Source organism: Cyanistes caeruleus, chromosome 20, assembly GCF_971803275.1.
Source record: "Cyanistes caeruleus chromosome 20, bCyaCae1.hap1.1, whole genome shotgun sequence".
NCBI lineage: Eukaryota > Metazoa > Chordata > Aves > Passeriformes > Paridae > Cyanistes > Cyanistes caeruleus.
Genome location: NC_141720.1, coordinates 3,893,794 through 3,907,804, shown reverse-complemented (window position 1 = coordinate 3,907,804; position 14,011 = coordinate 3,893,794). Strand labels below are relative to the sequence as shown.

Genomic DNA, 14,011 nt, shown 5'->3' with positions numbered 1-14,011 from the left:
AATTTTTAAAATAAATATTTATAACTGAATCCACCCTTTATGGGCACAGCAGAACATCTAGGTGAGCAGCAGTCTGGAAATATAGTTTACTGACTTGGCCAAAAGTTGCAAAATCACCAGGGTGCTATCAGAGAAACTGGAAAACTTTTGGGGTTTTTTTTGGCTGGATGATGTGTAACTTTTTCACTTCTGATGTGATTAGGGCTGGTGGGTGGTACTGCCCTTACAAGGAGGGAACAAGAGAGAATGGCAATTGCTTTTGAGTCTACCCAGCTTCAGTTCCAGCAGATGGGCAGGGAAGCTGCTGGAGCCTCAGCCCTGCCGTGACCTCTTAGGTGACTGTAGGCAAACAATGTCCCATCAGGATTTTAGGGGTGCAAAGTTACTCAGGAGAGGGATCCAAAGCAGGGTGAGGAGAGGGGAGTCACACTCTATCAGGAATGACAAAATGATGACACAGACTCTCTAGCTTTGGTTGCAAAAGAGAATCAGTTTTATTCTTCCAGATCTCCTTTTATAAACAGTTCTGAGAATGTCTGAAAAGGTAAAATTCTTATTGGCCATCAAACAAACACATCACCAGCACTGGACAGTTGGGAACAACAGCCCTTGACTGTTTCTTACAAGTAAACAACAAGGAACAAACAACACCTGCAAAGGTTGTTTTCCTTCCCCAAGAACTGATTTGATCCCTCCTTATGATTTCCCAGGCCAGAGTGAGAGAGCTGTGTGTCTTAGTTTCACACAGGCCCAATCTAATGCCTAAAGCCTAAAAATCTCTTATTTGACCACTGTCAGCTCCCACAGAGGGGCAAATTCTTCCTGGAAATCAGCAGGGGAGGAGACAGCGTTTATTTTGGTTCCTGTGAGAAGCTGGAGATGCAGGCACAGGTAACTCTCCAAGGCCCCATGAGGCTTGAGAGGAGCGGGCAGGGCTGGGCAGGCAGAGGAAGGGTTGGAAGAGCAGAGCAGGCTGGAAACACTGCCCAACACAGTGTCCAGAGATCCATACTCCACATCAATCCCAGTGACAGGGGAAAGGTGTAAATGAGGTGTTGATTCCTGCAGATATACTCCAGGGGAGCGAGTGCAAACACTGCAGACAATGAAATAATCCTCAGTGCTCAGGAGTCGGGGTTAATGAGGAGATGGAAGCCCCCGTGTTGTGACTGGATTTCCTTGGGTAGCCTGGTTTTCTTTCACTTGTGCTGGTGTGAATCACAAGAGAAGTGAATTGAGTTAACAATAACAGGCTTGTCACAGACCTGCATAAACTTATTAAATCCTACGTGATAATGAAGTTATTTACCATTAGTTTCTGGCCTGGGTTTAAATGAATAAAGAATAAAGACAGTGCACTGTGTCTCAGGATGAAAAGCCTAAAACAGAAGAAGAAGACCCCATTCAAGCTTCTGTCTTTTCCACTTCCACTACAGAACAGTTCTCAAATGAAGGCAAGAACAGAGAGCTGTGGGTGTTTTCCAACAATGAATCATAAACAAGGATGGAAAAATAATAAAACAAGACTACCCACTCCCTCTGTCTTCCCTTATGGTGAATGTGGACCACACCGTAATCAGATTCCCACCTAAAAAAATATTTCTCAAAATTGGAATTAAATATTTCATTGTTTATTAACAGCAAGGAAATTCAACAAGAAATAGTGCCTGTGATTTGTTAGCAATATTTATCTACTTTGTTCCTACATAGCAAATCTGAGAGATATTTCACAGTCTTCCTTATAATGGTGATGCTAGAGATATAAACTGCATTATTAGAAAAAAATGCATAATAGCAATACAAAAAGGGCTGATTATTAATAAAACACTGTCAGATTAACTAACAGTAAAGTCAAGCCTATCTAGTAAGTGCTTGAGAGATAATTCTTTATTCCAAAGTGGTATTTTAGAGTTATGCACTAATAAAAAATTGTTTTAAACTTTCTATGAGATTAAAACAGAATACTTTTGGTTTTTTTTCGGTTTTTCATTTTAAATTGCTGGTAAAAATTCAAGCTAAAAGTAAGCACTGAATAATAGGCAGCAGTGCTGAATAAATCACATTATGGGCAAGATCACATTTCAAAGCAAGGGTGCTTTTCATGTTTTCAAGTGGCAAATGGCATCTGATACTGCAGTGTTTCATTGGCTGAACAGCTTTTTATTCAAGTGTTGAAAATTTCTGCCACTTGGGGTCTGGTCCAGAGCACAGTGAGGGCAGGGGGGTGCCACAGGGGTGGGAATTGATTTCAAGGCACAGCAAAATAGGTGTGGGTGTAATTAGAGAAAAATTCAGTCTGCAGCAATCAGTGTCTCAGAACACAAGTCCAAAGAGCTGATGTGGTCACAGATGTGCTCCTGGCAGATCCACACAAAAGCCCAGTCCAGGACACCACAGTGTGCTGCAGGAATGGGATCAGCCAGAGGAAATCCTGAGGGGAATGTTAAAAGCAATGGTTTGTAAGATAAGGGAAGGGAAGAAATCTGAGCCCCTGCAGTTCAGGACACCCCAAATCAAACACTTTATACTCACATTAATATTATGATGCATCCATGTGAACAAATATTGATTCTTGCTGTGAATTCAGGTGTGGGTGCACAGGTAACTATGGCTGTGCTACATGGGAAAATTGCAGCTTATTCATGTATGGCCCCTCAGTGAAATAACAGACAACCCACACAGGGAAAATGCAAAGCACATCCTTGTTCTGGGCTGCAACCAGAAGTTACAATAATACAAATAATAACATTAAAGAATAAAATGAGTAATTTGTGAGGCAAAGGTTTGGGACAGTTGAAATAACTATAATAAATCATTTTGGGCTATAACTGAATGAAACAAGCCTGGAGATGTTTCTTGGCAAACACTTTCCATGGGAGCACTTTCCTGCATGAGGGAGCTGATGGGAGGAAACCTGGGTTTGGTGGTTGACACCAGTGAAAGTAGAGGATGCATGACTGGGGGCAGTTTCCCTGCCAGAGCAAGAGGATGACCTGATGAGCACTGATCCAGGATAAAAGAGGAGGAAACTTGTCTTTTTCAAATTCCCACCCATGTCAGGGTGCTGCAAAATTTGGAACAAATGTCTTGGTACCAGCAGTAAAGAATTTTCACACACAAGCTGTCAGTGCTCCTGACTGGTTTGTGCTTCTCAGAGTTTGTAGGGTAAAAAGTTCCCCCAAATCAAGGGACTCTCTTCCTACTCCCATCAAAACCAGCCACCAGAACCTCACAGTATTTATAGGCTGATTGATCTTTTTCATTTGAAGAAGTTATATATCTTTTTAAATGTATTTATTTGGTTCTCCCATGACATTCCTGGTCTATAAACCACCTCAGAAAGCCAATTTCAGATTTAGAAAGGTTTTTATGATAGATAGACATATCATACCACAGGTTCAAACCTTTTTCTTAAAAACACCCATCAGATGTATATATGTCTTACATCCCTTCTCAAAACATGGTCCTGTTACATCACAAACATCCAGGCTTGGGACAAAAATTGTCACCAGATGCTGTGGCAAGAGACATTTCCTGTCCTTTGCCCTGTGGCAGGAGAATGGGGGCATTTCTGACACTCAGAGATGGGGAAGTTTTGAAAACCCTGTCAGCCCTTATCACAGTTGTTCCCTTTGGCAGTTCCAGAAAAAGAATCTTGACTACAAATTGATATGGAAGCTTCTTTAGGCACACTCCCAGGAGATCCAGTAGCAATGGACTGCAAGAGCTGGAGTTAGAGGAAAAATAAAACAGCTGGGCAGGTAGAGGTGGATGGGAGTGGAGAGAGGAGTCTCTGTTTTGCCTGATATGCTGTATTTCTTGATGCTGGAGTTCCAGCAAGCAGGTATTAATAATAAATAAAAAGAATGATGACTTTTATCAACACTGACCCTTTCCCTCTTTCAAGTATATTTCAGGTTCTTTTTATTGAATATACACAAACTTCCTCACTTGCAGACTAGGCTGTGCTGCCTTCCAAGGAAGTCTGTGGCTTGAGGAACCCAGGCCAGAAACTGCCCATTTTCCCCCACTCTCCACTCTCATTTCTAAGAAACAGAAAAAAGAACCAAAACAAAACAAACCCTCCTTTTGAAATTCTGGGAAAAAATGGCACCAAAAATGCGTGGTTTGTCTTTTCAATTTGCTGGTTCACTACAGGGCTTTTGATCTCATTTTAACATGAGATAAATCACCTTGAACAACACTTTTATGATCCTGTTCCTGCAACAAATGTGAGCCCATCATCTTTGTGCCTGGCTCAGGGACCTGGCCGTGAGACTTCTGAACGAATGGTTAATAACCAGATTTTCCTTGCTAGTGAGAAGGAAAATATCTTTTACTGCATATCCTACTATTCTGCACCACATGTCCTTTCAAATATAATTTTAAATTAGCCATAATGCCTAATGGAAGAATGTTGAAGGTCCAGGCCACCTCCTAAGGTGGCAGAACAAAGCCATGAAGTGTTTTGCTTCTCCTCTGGCTTTGATTTCAGGGGGTGAGAGGATGGCATGGAGCCTACTTCATTTTCAACATAAATGAAATGCCAAGAAAAGTGCAAGACTGAGAAGCTGTAAGGCAGTTTTTTGGTGTGATCTGGTCTCTTCCCCTCAAGAGGAAGGGCAAAGCAAGTTGAAAGGTTTTTGGCTGTTGGGTGCTAAAACGAATCTCATTTCTCGAGTCACGAACTTTGAAAATGAACTTCCTAAACATCACAGAGCAGAAAAAGCCTAAGGTTTGATTATTTTGCAGCCCTGTTGACTGGATACTTGCAGATGGAGGGGAAAGGTGGATGTGTGAGAAGAAATAATGGAGTACAGCACCACACATGCCAAATATTTGCTTCTCAAATGGTGTTTGATATTTGGCGCGGCGCGTCGTCCCCTGCAGCCACAACCCTGCCTGTGTTTGTCACCTGGCACGAAGACAACAGCCTGACATTGCTCCCAGGCAGGCTTTCTGTCCCCTCAGGCTGGCTGTGTGTCTCTATCATGGAGCAGTGGATGTGGCACACTCTGGAACGCCGGGGCTGTTGTTGAGATGAAATACCGTGGTCTGCCCCCAGCCCTTCCCCAGCAGGAACCTATTGCTGAGCTAACAGAGCTCCTGTGGCATCACAGGGACAGGCACAGCACAGCCCTGACGTGTCTTCAGAGAAATCCAATATTACACAATTTATATCTGCAAAATTCATCTTGTATTCTTCCCCCTCAGATGCCTTCCCATATTTCAGGCCCGTGGAATCGATGGAACCGAGGGGCAGTTTGTTGTAGCACCCTGTAGGATGATATTAAATTCTTGCTTTATTGCTAATATCAGCAACTTTTTTAGAATGAGACAAGAAAAGAGATAGGAAGGGAGAAAGGAAGAGTGTGGGAGAGAGACAGGAGCTACAAGATGTGTTGCTTATTTTGCTGAAGTTTGAGCTGGGGAAAAAAGGCAAAGCACAGTTCCACAGAGCTTGAGAACAGATGATGTCCCCATTCTTTAGCTCTGTAGCAGTCCTGTAGCAGCCACAACTAGAAATAAATTAATTATCTTGTGCCAGGGCAGTGTCCTGTGAGGCTCTTGGAAGCTCTTGGAGCACAAACCAAGTGAGGCCTGACTCCTGCTTTGCCACTCTGGAATCTGCTGTCTGTCCCCTCGTTGTCACAGAACAAGATTCCAGCACCCTGCCACTGTCAGCACAACCATTTGGTCCCAGATGTGCCTGTGCTCTGCACAGATGCTGTTTCCACAATTCCTGGATGCTCTCCAAAGCCCTTTCCAGCTGTGGTTCCCACAGGACTCTGCTGAGAGAAGGGCAGGTGGCCTTCTGCAAGTCAGGGAGGTTCCTAATGGGGTAAAGGATGTTCCTGGCAGCTTGGAGAGGACACCAAAAGCCCTTTTAAGCCAGCAGTGTCAGTCCTGCTGAAGAGCTGGCCCAGTACCTGTGAGGCTTGGTCCTCGAGCACTTGATGATTTTCCCTCTGCCCAGGGCTTGACATTTCCCTGTTGTGGAACCTGTGTCAAGGGGAGGGTTCAGTGCAGGGATGCCAGGAGCTCCAGAAGCAAAATCTGATCAAAAGCTACAATTTCACAGCAGCTCTGCCTGGACCCAGGACCAGCCCAGCACCACCAGTACCCACCCATTCCATTCAGAAATGAGTTATTCTGCAGAATTTTAATCTTAAGATGTAGGGTTGAGTTGGCAATTAACACCTGGAATTAATTTATCCCTGGTGCAAGCAGGAGTGTGTCCTAAGTCACAGAGTGTCTCCTGTTTACATCCACGATGAATCTGGCCCACCAAACGAGCCCTTCTGGGCTCCCTGTGAGCTCACCCGTTTGCAGCACGGGGATGTTTGTTATTCCACAGGTATCCAATTTGCTTCCACGTTTCTTGCATGACAATCAGAGTAATTCTGTGTGGAAGGCTTCCTCACAGAGGGATCAAAGTATGGCCAGGATGACATGGACACAAACTTCACTGGATATAGAACTAATATTAAGCATGATGATAAAACCCAGGGTTTTTTTTAATTGCTCTTGGAGCCCTAAGAAATATTTTTTTTTCCCCGGGTTAGAACCACAATAATATTTCATTCCCACTGCTTACCCTAAAAAATGGATTTCCTTTCCCTTCTCAGTTGGTGATTTGTTTTGCATTAATGCCTTTCATAACTCATACGTTTTGCCATTAAAAATTAATGCTTGGTGCTGACATAAACAAATGAAATTTGTATTATTAATGTTTTACATAGGTAAGACTTTGTAATAACAGATTCATCATAACAGACTGTTTTAATTAAAAGACTTGCTCATTCCCTAAACTGATTTCAGACATAATTTTGGGCATTGGGAGGAATGTCTGGTACAACCGCCTGGAGAGGAGTGATCAATAAGACCTTAGAAGCCATTTTTAAAGTTTGCACCTGAGTTCAGACAAGGGATCTGCTGTCTGGGGTGTATTCCATGAGAATAGCAAGTGGGAAAGGCTCCAGGGATGGCTTTTTGGTGCAACCTCTCTCCACCACTGTGGGTTCTACCCAAGGTCCAGCACAGGGCTCTGCGGCACGGGGGGCATTGAAGGTGAATAAAACACAGAAATAAAGGTGAATAAAACACTTCAGTGAGGGTTTGCCCCTGGCTGGGCTCCTCTCTGTCAGTCTGGAGAACCACGTGGCTCTCAGGGTGAATTCCCCATGGGAAATCAGCAGGAGGATCCCCAGGCTGGCCTTTGGGTGCATGGGCCTAACTCTGGGGAGGTGAGGGTGGACTGGTGTGGGACAAAGCTCCTGCTGCCACCCACACCCCAGCTAAAGCCACACTCTCCTCTACTTCACTACAAAATTGGGTGTTAGGAAAGAGAAGAAGAAGCAACAAGCTCAGGAATAACCTGAGCCTCAGTTTAGTTTACAACACAGAACAGTGCATACATGAAGCTCATGTTAATTCTAATGCCAAGCAAACCTTTTCTTGAAAATTTCTCATTAAAAGTTTGCCTCTGAGGGTTAATAGTGTTGGCTGTCTAGAAGAAGAAAGCTGCTTGGCTGTGGGGCTGCAGGTGATGTCTCCACAAGAGGGGTCTGTGATGTATCCCCAGGCAGAGGAAGCTGGGGTTGAGAATAACTCATAGCAAACTCCATTAGGAAGCCGTGGTGATTGTGCCACAAGACAGGGCTACAGTCTTACCAAACTCAGAAAGGGAAATTCAAAGGTGTTAAAGCCTGGAGATGGACGGCTGGGGAAGGGAATGAAAACAAGAGCACACTTCCTCCAAGAGCTGGGAGCAGTGGCACAAAGCCTGCTAATGACAGGGAACAGGGTGATGGGAAAACATCAAGGGGGGGAATTTCTAAAGCCCAATGCACTTGCCTCTTCCCCTGTCAAAATCAATGGAAATGTTCAGTTTGGTTTTTCTGTACCAGTGAGTTCAAGGGGAGCTGAATTAAACCAGGGTGCTTTTAAGTCACCCACCCTCCATAACTGTAAAGAACAATTGGAAAAGTGAAGAGCTAAGAATTGAAACCATTGTAAAAGAGCTGGCCTTAGAAAATGGTTCTGGGAAGCCAGGAGTGCTGGAAAGAGAAAGATGATAAGAAACTATCTGTATTGGACATCAGGAGCTTATAAAAGGCAGCAGGATGTAAAATGGCATCACTCTGGAAAGGACACAAAAGCAATGAGGGGGAGAGCAGGGCTGGATGAGAGGTTCATTAATGGGCAAGATAACTTGGCTTGTTTGCTTAAATCTCCCCTCTCCACCCCTTCAGCTCCCACTGTGACCAGTGCAGCCCCACAGGGACACATGGGGCCAGGCAAGAAAATCACAGTGCAGAATGGGAAGGGAGGTTTGTGTGTGTGACATGGGACAGGAATTCTGATGTGTACAAAACAGGTGTGCATTTATCCCTGGGACTCTCTTCTCTTGGCATCGAGACATTTGTGCTGCCCTTTGAGAGATTTTTACATTACAAGGGGCAACTTCCACTCAAAGGAGGTTAAATGTGCTTTTTGCACCTTTTACAAGCACGTTGCAGCTCTGCATCTGCGTGTCCAGCATGAGATTGCAGCCATTCCTGCAGTGTCTGTGCTGCTGAACTTGTAATTAGAGGGAGTTGGATTGAGGATGCTAAGCTGTTATTGTTGAGGCTGCTCTCCCTGCACATTGTTCAGGAACCCTCAGGAGTGCTGTTCTGGACATGGGAACGCTGCAGCTGAACCTAGCCAGCTCCACAAAGCTGTGACAAAACAAGGCAGAGATTTCAGGTGCTGATCTTGAGCAAAAAGTTAAAAAAACAAAGAAAAGGAAAGGCATATTTACCCAGCTCAGTGCCAAAGGCATTAGGGAGCACTTCTGCCCAAGGAGGATAAGGAAAGCTGGCACTGCCTGGCTTGGTTGCTCCTAGATTTCAGGAGAAACCTGGAAACAAGCTCTCCAAAGGGCACTGCTACTCCCCAGGAGGAGCCCAGGCTAGCCTGGCTCTGCAATTCCTGTCAGGAATGGGGGTGGAATGGGAGCAGCTTTGTTGGACAGGGCTGTGCCGAGGCAGAATGAAAGTTCATTTTCCAAACTTTGCACCAGTGATTAATCAGAAGTTGGTTTTACATAAGCCTGAACATAAAAGTTTTAGCTGCTGGAGGTTATTCCAGCAGTTACAGTGAGACCTCTGTCAGCAGCTTCAGAATTGATGTGCTGTGAAGGGAGAGGAACATTGATAAATACTCATTTGTTACCCCTGCTGTTGCTCACTCAATCAGCTCTCACCCTTCATTCTCTTCTCCTCTTGTGTTTGGAGAAGGAAAAAAAAAAAGGAAGGCAGAAAGCAGGATTTTACTTAGAAAGTAGAAATGAAGAGGAACTTTCTCTCCTGATGAACAGGAGAAAACTGGTTTGTGGAATGATCCAATCAACTGAGCCCTTCCTCAAATCTGGGCGTGTTCCTGGAATTTCAATTAAATTGCAGGATCTCCAGGGCACAGTCAAGCCTTTCTACTCACTTTCCTTTAAGTTCTTTAATGTGACAGAGTGTTGATCCTCAGTTATTTCTCTGAGGTGCTCTTGTGGTAAAAATAAAACAATAAAGAGCATTACAGCTGGCCTGGGCTGTGCTGAGGGCTCTTGCAGCCTGGACAGCTCAGGCAGTGGAAGGACAAACCTCTGCTCACCAGAAAAAGCATCCACTGCTTAGGCTGGAGGCTCCTCTGGTCTTCTTTGAGTGTTTTGAGGGAGCATCCCCGAGTCTGTCCCTCTGCTCTGGGTCTGCAGTGCAGATCAGCCCTGAATGCAATCAGTTACTGTCAGGAGATTTTTCCCTTCTCCCTCTTCTCTTGCTGCTTGCCAGGGACCATCCCACCCTTGCTAGGGTACAGCCAGTGAATGTCCCACCCTTGGCAGGCATTTTAATCTCTAAGCATCTTCACTCTCTGCTGAAGAAAGTCTGGGGGTTTTAAAGAGCTTTCCATGAAGTTGTGATGATTCCAGGGCAGATTTCTAAGAGAGGAAATTCAGCATGGTTCCCTTGGCTTCAGGGGAAGGGCAGCAGTTTGCAGCATCCATCTCAGAGTCTCTGCAATATCTGTATTTTTAATTCAGCCCATTTTGTGGTCATGTCCCAGGGTGCAGAGACCTTGGATCAGCTCAGAACTCTTGCAAGTTGAACACATGGCAGTAAATCATCTTCATGAAGAAAGTCCCCTCTTTCAGTGTTTCTGAACCCAGAACTGCATGGATGTAGGGTGCAAAGTACACCTGGAGAGTTTAGAGGCCATTGAAGTGGGAGTATTAAGGCAACCAAGTCCTTCAAAAGATTTCTTCCTACTGGTTTATCCTTCAGGATTCACTCCACAGGATGATAAAGATTTTAGACTTTGGACTGTTGGAAAACTCTCTTTTCTACTGTGCAGCCAGTCAGCTAAAGCACTTCCTAATTCTTCTTGCTCGCAGTTAAACAATGGAAGAGGTGAATAATAAATAAAAACATAAATTTTCAGAGTATTGAAAGCCAAAGAAAAGCAACTGCAGATTTCAGGATCCACCTCAAACAGCTGAAGCTGCTACAGACACCTGAGGAAAATATAAAGGCCAACCTTGCAAAACAGCAAACAAAACCAGGTTCTCTTAAATGGGAAAATATGCATGGGGAAAGAAGCAATGTTGCTGAGATATGCATCCCATTTCCCCACAATTGCTGGTCTGTTCCTTCAGGCTTCCCGACAGAACTGCATGCAATTTTTCCTTTTAATTTCCTGAATGTAGTTATTAACTGGAGTAAAAAAATAAATAAATAAATAATCATGATGACAACATGTAATTTCTTGCAATGAAAACTTATGGTACTAGTTATTTCCCAAGATTAATCTCAATGTTTGCAAGTCTCTTTATTCAGCTAGATGGGAAACAGGACCTATCACCGGGGCTCCTTTCATTTCCCTGGGTTTTTTTCTCTTTTAACAACCGCATTCCTATTTTTTCTCTTTCCTGTAATACAAAACTTTCTTTCCTATAAATCTCTTTTGTTCCTCCTGAGACTCTCCAGCAGTCTGTCAGGAGCCTTGCAAGGAACAGCTCATTTCTGTCAAGAGCTCCATATTAAGCATTAAATGTCTTCTAAAAAGCTGTCCTGATGACAGCCAAGCTCGGGGTCATGCTCGTTTGAACTACAATTTACTCCTTTTCATGGCAGAGTGAGAAGAACTGCTGGGAGTGGGAAGAAAAGCCTCGTGACCCACTTGCCAGGAGCTGCTGGCACGATGTGACAGGGGATGGTGGCAGGGAGGGTGAGTGGTGGGGGCTGAAAGGGAAGGAGGAGCCTTTGGAGCAGCTTCACTCACAGTCCAGTGCTCCTGCAGCTGCTGGGACACAGCTTGTCACTCACTGGCACGGGTGGCACTGCAAGGGGACACGGGCTGGCACCAGCCTTCCTTCCTCTCTACCTTCTCCATCCTTCAGCTGGTGCTCACAGGGAGTCCAAACTCTGCTGAGGCACCCTGAATGCCCTTGAAGATCCCACATCTGGAGCAGGCTGGGAGAGACTTCTCTCTTCAGAGGGGTCACCCACTCACTGGGTGGGCAGAAGATGGACCCCAGGTGGTGCTGGGCTGATTTAAGCTTCATTCCCAGCCTTCCCTCCATCTTCTGTTCCAAGAGCTTTACAGAGTGTGATGCCTTGGGATTTTAACTTAAATATTTTGGGATTTTAACTTAAATATTTTATTTAAAGATTTTAACTTAATATTTTCCGTATATTTGTAATCCTGCAGTTCTTCAGTGTTTAACTCTAAACTCCACACACACTGGGAGCTGCTGCTCCCCCACTTTGGGCAGACACAGCAATTCCTCTCCAGGCCTGGCAACCAAGGACACCTCAGTGCCTCAGGCCCCAGAGATGGAAACAAAAGGGACTTGGGGGCAGCAAACTTGGGGGAAATGACTTCATTCCCTGCAGCTGGAATTGGGGGATGAACCCCAATGTGCAAATGGACCAAACTTATAAAAGTGGGAAACCTGTGAGTCGTGGCTCATTTTGGGTGCAGCCCCTGGGGGCTTTGACTGCCCAAAATGTCCCTGCAGGCCCCTCAATAAATAGAACTGCTTTTTATTCCCTTAACTCTGCCTGGCCTCTGTTTTTAGATTGTCCCAAAAAGACATCAAGCTGACACCAAAGATGCTGAAGATAAGAGAGAGACATGGTCACAGGATGTCATTTTCCACTCTTCACTCTCACGCTGTGATTTTGTCACTGTTGCTAAATGCCAGCCTGGTTTAGGCTGCATTTTAACATCCTAACTAAGAGAGCATCCATCTTCGCTCTGTTGCTGATGGGTGGCACCTGGGTATGGTTCTAATAAATAAAAGAGTGAAGAGCTGTCAAGTCTCGTGACGTTCCTGGCGAGGATTTGGGGAATGTGAGCAGCTCCTGGAGATCTTTCTACCTCACTGATCTTGCCAAAGCTGCTCTGATCTGCTCTGCTGACGTGGTCATTTCACCCCAAATGTGCAGGGGACAGCAGCATTCCTTTGTCTCAGCGCTTCCTTAGGAGGAAGAGTGATGGCACTGAAAAGAGATGTGGGCTGTGCTCCCAACTCCTCTCTGCAGACAGGTCCAGAGGACATGGCTGGCTCCCTTCCCTTCTGGTTGGAGCAGAAACACTGGGATGTGATGCTGAGTAGTGCAGAAGGGGTTGATGTCTCAGAAAAATCCTAATTTCACAAGCCCCTTGTCCCTCCCTGTGATCTCATGCAGACCTGTGAGATTTGCCCACCTGTGTTTACCAGGGTGGCTCTGCACTGCCAGGAAAGCAGGGATTAAACTTCCTCCTGAGCATGGTCATTCATTTATGGAATTCATCATGACCATTCATTTATGGAAGATCCCAGGCACTACCTCAGTCCTGCTAACAGCAATTATACCAAAAACAAAGCTGAAGTATAAAGGACCAGAGTGCCACAGGAGGGACCTGTGTGTGGGGAATTGTAGAGCAGTGCATTCCCTGCCTGCTCCTGAGTGATGGATAACACCAGCCCACCAGAGAGCGAGATCATCACTGCTGCCCTTCCTGTGTCCTCTAGGATGGCAGGGAAGAGTAAGTGGGTGTTTGCTGCTGGAAGTGTCTGCAGGCTCCAAAGTCTAGGAGCATTTCCAGGAGCAGCAGGCAGGGGATGAATCTCTCTCTCTCTCTCTCTCACGTCTCCCCCCCTCTATCTGTGTTTCCCACCATCGGTATCTCACATTCTGCAAATGCATCAGAAAAGAAAAATCAATGTAAACTAAACAAGAGCCTTTCCAGGCTGTAAAGCAGAGATGGCATTAGGTGTTCATTAATCCCATGGCTGCAGCAAGTCCCTGAAGCGATTGAAATGGGAGGAGGGACAGAATGCCAGGGGACAGAGAACCAGCAAATCCTCTCTTATGACTGTAGCTGTTTTCCTTTCCCTTTATTTATTTAAATTTTTTTTTTCTTTTCTTCCCAATTCAAATGGAACTCATAAAATGAGCTGATGGAATATTCTGCTTTCTCTGCTTCCATGTTAGATTCAGAATGCTTACAATGCTTTCTAATGTCAGCAGATCCAAATAAGGTCATTTGCATTAAAAGAAAGCCAAGCTTGCAGCTATCTACTTAAAATAAAAAAAAAAGGCAAAAAATGCATGTTTTTAAATTAATCAATGGCCCCTCAGGTTGATGCCTATGTAGAAATACTGAAATAAAAGTTATGCATCTAATCATAAAAACTCTGAATTAACTCTGGATTGGCCACATCAGGGTTTAATGCAGGTGTTTCTCTGACCCATCATGTTTGCTGCTTGGCTCAGAATTGCAGATCCCCTCTCTGATGATCCTTCCCTGTGCTTGTGAACACAGAGAACATCACAGGTCTTCCTCTAGGAGCTGAGCCCAAAATCCAGGAGCTCTCACAGAGAAGGGGAGGAGAAGAAGATGGTCCTGGTCTGTCTGAGGGTAGCAAGGTCCTTTAGGAGACCTCTCTGAAAAATTCTGATGAAAATCTCTATTCTAAACTTCATTA

General features: G+C 44.8%; 1 long non-coding RNA gene across 1 annotated transcript; it reads right to left on the bottom strand.

Annotated features, from left to right (window-relative positions):
- Positions 1–470: 470 nt before the first annotated feature.
- Positions 471–11,073, bottom strand: LOC147649692 (uncharacterized). The gene is made up of 2 exons (XR_015278219.1): positions 2,533–11,073; positions 471–2,431 (listed from the first exon to the last, which is right to left on the bottom strand). It is a non-coding gene; the product is annotated as an uncharacterized LOC147649692 (long non-coding RNA).
- Between the last annotated feature and the right edge of the window lie 2,938 nt (positions 11,074–14,011).